Source organism: Alosa alosa, chromosome 14 (assembly GCF_017589495.1).
Source record: "Alosa alosa isolate M-15738 ecotype Scorff River chromosome 14, AALO_Geno_1.1, whole genome shotgun sequence".
Lineage (NCBI taxonomy): Eukaryota > Metazoa > Chordata > Actinopteri > Clupeiformes > Clupeidae > Alosa > Alosa alosa.
Window position 1 is genome coordinate 23,618,494 of NC_063202.1, and position 4,011 is coordinate 23,622,504.

The 4,011-nt window shown below is 44.0% G+C and overlaps 1 protein-coding gene across 4 annotated transcripts in view; it reads right to left on the reverse strand.

The window, feature by feature from the left end:
• jakmip1 (janus kinase and microtubule interacting protein 1) overlaps window positions 1-559 on the reverse strand; it is a 29,737-nt gene extending 29,178 nt beyond the window's left edge. For all 4 annotated transcript variants that reach the window (XM_048263241.1, XM_048263239.1, XM_048263240.1 and 1 more), the window contains exon 1: window positions 244-559. The gene's annotated coding sequence lies outside the window, so the exon portion shown is untranslated. The remainder of the gene's footprint in view (window positions 1-243) is intronic.
• Window positions 560-4,011: the final 3,452 nt, after the last annotated feature.

The following is a 4,011-nucleotide window of genomic DNA, read 5'->3' on the forward strand; positions in this document are numbered from 1 at the left end:
AATCCAACGAACACGGCAAATCTGTCCTTATGCACACGTCTGCAGTCGAAACAAAATCTGCGTTAACGAATGAGAATGTGGACATTGCCAACACACTCAGATGTTAGAACACATACAACCTACCCACACTCACTGAAGCACACCGCGGCCATTCCTGTGCATGCATGCACTGTTCATAATAAATCATGAGGGGTACCAATCGTTTGCTTTTGTTTCAAGTATGTGCATGATAAATGCAATTACCGGGTTATGATGCGCCTGTCTCATTCGGCCTTCTGGTCATCAGATGCACGAGAACCCGGTCCGCTTCCGTCTCATCCAGCTCGCCCAGCCTTGCGAGCACACCTTCTTGTGGCTGGCTGTGTGCTTCGGTAAAACAATCCACAGACGGGAGACTTATGCTCTTGCAGCTGTTTTGCCAAAATCCAAACACGACACCGTGCCAACACGCGCTCGGGAGATGAAAAGCTAAATTATTCGGGAACCGAGCATGGAAGTTTCTCCGCCCACCGAGGACGCAATAGGAAACCTTTCGAACCGGCGCGATCGGGAACAGATCCGTCACCGGCATTACATCACGTGATGAAACCCGGGCGTCGCCGGGAGGCAGACGGCACGTGCCACCTGACCATAGGGGCACATTCTGCCCCGACAGAAACACGCACACACACTGAATAAACTCACCATGAAGGTGGGGTAATTCATGATGCAAATTACATTTCTCCCTCTCTTGCTCTCTCTCTTGCTGTGTGTGCTGAGAGAGATGAAGTGGAAAATGTGGCTCAGAAGTGGCATTACTCTGACCTATATTCCCTCAAACATGCTCACAGTCACAGCACACACACACACACACACACACACACACACACACACACACACGCTCGCGCAGCACAAATCAAATACACACATGAGTGGCTAAGAGTATGGACACAGACATTACAACCTGCTTAATTGACACCAGATGTAAGGCTTCCCTACAAGCAAGATGCACACTCACAGGGTCATTGTACTCAGTAGTCCACAGTGCAGTACCTCAGTCTTGTTGAGGTAGTCTTGCAGTATTTCAGTTGCAACATCTGATTACAGTAAGTAGCCTAGTGCACCGCTTAGCAGATGCATGTGCACAGAATACATGCACATTGTGAGGAAGGACAATATTATCTGTCTATTGCACAAGCATTACTAACAATGGAAGGTCTTGTAACAGTACATATTGAAACTACAACAATGCCGCATGCATAAAACCTCTTCTAAAATACGCACACACACACACACACACACACACATACACACACACACAAATGGATTTACATAACAAGGAGCACATAAGAACATTATCTAAAATCTCCGGCTTTAGTAGTATTACCCAATATCACTGTGTATCTGTGTGTGTTTTATATGGGCTTGTCTAAATATTTTGCTTCACAGATATATGGAGAGAAGTCCATTAATGGGTTCAGCATTAGTTTGAGTGGTGTGTTTGAATGAAAAATGTGGTACATTTTAAAAGATAGTGTGTGTGTGTGTGTGTGTGTGTGTGTGTGAGTGTGTGTGAATTCCCCATTAGCTGTCCTCACAAAACCTGAAGCTTCACACCCTTTGATGCATAAAGCCTAACTCCACTATGTGTGATCAGTTGACCTCTCAGCGTTTTGACTAATGAGATGTGGTATGTGCAAGCACACTAAAAGATTAAACTGCTCTAGTTACAGTTGCAGTGTCCTTGACTGGCATGTGTCATTCTCCTATCAAACGCATGCAAATGAATGCTGTTTAATCAGATTAGGCAATGGAGCCGGCTGACTGAGCTCGGCAATGACAGGCTTTTGTGCTGGTGTGTGTGTGTGTGCTTGCGAGAGAGAGAGAGAGAGAGAGAGAGAGAGAGAGAGAGTGTGTGTGCCCGTGTGTGTGTGTGTGCAATTTAGGTCCACTTCAAACAATTTAGGTCCACTTCAGGCTTGAGTCAGGTCCTGTGTCAGAAACTTCACCTGTCCCTGCTCCTTCCGTTCACTGAAGCACTGAATCAGTTGACCTGTGCTGGTACCTTTGCACTGCCCTAATTGTCTAATTGAGGCCTACTTAAAACCCCTCCAACACACACACACACACACACACACACCATACACCTTTTGGGTAATATAATCTTTTAGAGTGGAATAAATAAATGGCCAATCAAGGATATGCAGTAGTTTATTAGTTTATTGGTACCAAGAACATGAGGCGGACGTGCTGAAGTTAGTTGGTGGTTGTCTTAATTTGAGGTTTTCAGTTCCTTCAGTACACACCCACACACACACACACACACACACACACACACACACACACACACACACACACACACACACACACACACACACACACGCGCACACACACACACACACACACACACACACACACACACACACACACACACACACACACACACACACACACAAAAGCCTTTCATGTCATGAGGAAACACTAGTGGAGTGTCTTTTAACAGCACCGTAAAAGTAGCATTCCCCTCATCCCACTACTTCTGATGTGTTACTGTTAAATGTAGTAGCAGCAGCAAGGAACCACTATGAACATGAAAGAGCTCCCGTAAAAACATGTCATTAATGTAATTAACATCATGTGTGGTAGTGTCAGCGCTCTGGTGTAATTAACATCATGTGTTGTGTCAGGGCTCTGGTAAGCTCAACATGTAACTCTTGCTCGGATTCAGAGCAGCAGAAATGGGAGTTCCAAAGGTCAGCTAGAGTGAAGATAAGTTTACTTTGCGCTGCTACCTGTGTGCCCCTCCCTTGCCCTGTTGATCTTGTTCTTCCAGCTTAAAGGAACACATTTGCTTATTTGCCACCTACCCCAGAGTTAGATAAGAGGATACATACTCTTCTCTGCTCTGTACACCATTAGCTGAGATTAGCATAATTCACTGGATGTGTGTTACACCAGTTAGCCGTGCTCCATTTTAGCTATAACCTAGCTGTAGGCTAACTGGGTAATGGCTTGGGACCGGGTAAAACCCACGTCCAGTGAATTATGCTAAGCTAGGCTAACAATGTCAGGCTGTGAGTGCACTTTAAAGATGTATTTGCATACTTGCATACACAGGCTTAGTAAATGGAAATAGTGGGGTTCAGCAAACTATACACTACCTAATAAAAAAGAACTAGGAATCTTATAGTATTTATGGACAAATATTACAGTAATCTTATAAGAATACTATAGATATTATAGGAATCTTATAGTATTTCGGGACATAAGTACTATAAAACTACAAGAACTAGAGGGCAAGCTATATATCATAGAAGTATTATAGACTAGTAGAACCTAGAAATCTTATTATTACTATATTATTACATAGTTATAGTATATGGGAGGGATGGATTTTAATTGGCTGTTAGTCATTTTAAATTTGACCTTCCAGTGGGATCACAGGCGGTTTCATCGATGTCTGATCCTCTCTCAACTGTTAGCATGATATCTGCCTCCCTCTAGTGGACAAAACGGTTTACTCCCATTGGGTAATTTTTTTTTAGCATCAGCACTTTCTGGTTCTGGGAACAAGCTTCTGCTGCTGACTGATGCACTGTATTATAAAGATGTGGTCACCCAGAGGTGATCAGACCAGGCGAAATGATGAAATGGGATAGAAAAAGCCTAAGAGATGAGTAGTGGGGTATGCGATAAGCAATGCCAGATATGTTGGCTGTACCATGACAAAACCTGTGGGATGATTATCATTATTGGTATATTAACTATGAAGTAAGAGCATTGATTAGTCATGAATGATTAGTCTATAAAGTGCCACAGACACGCACACGCGCACGCACACACACACACACACACACGCACACACACACACACACACACACACACACACACACACACACACACACACACACACACACAGAGAGACGGGTGGTGGAAGTCCCACTGTGCACTTCTTCAACAGCCGTACATCACAGGGCATTCTGAGACATCAATTTTTGAACTAACTTACACTTCCTGAAGGGATTGATGTCT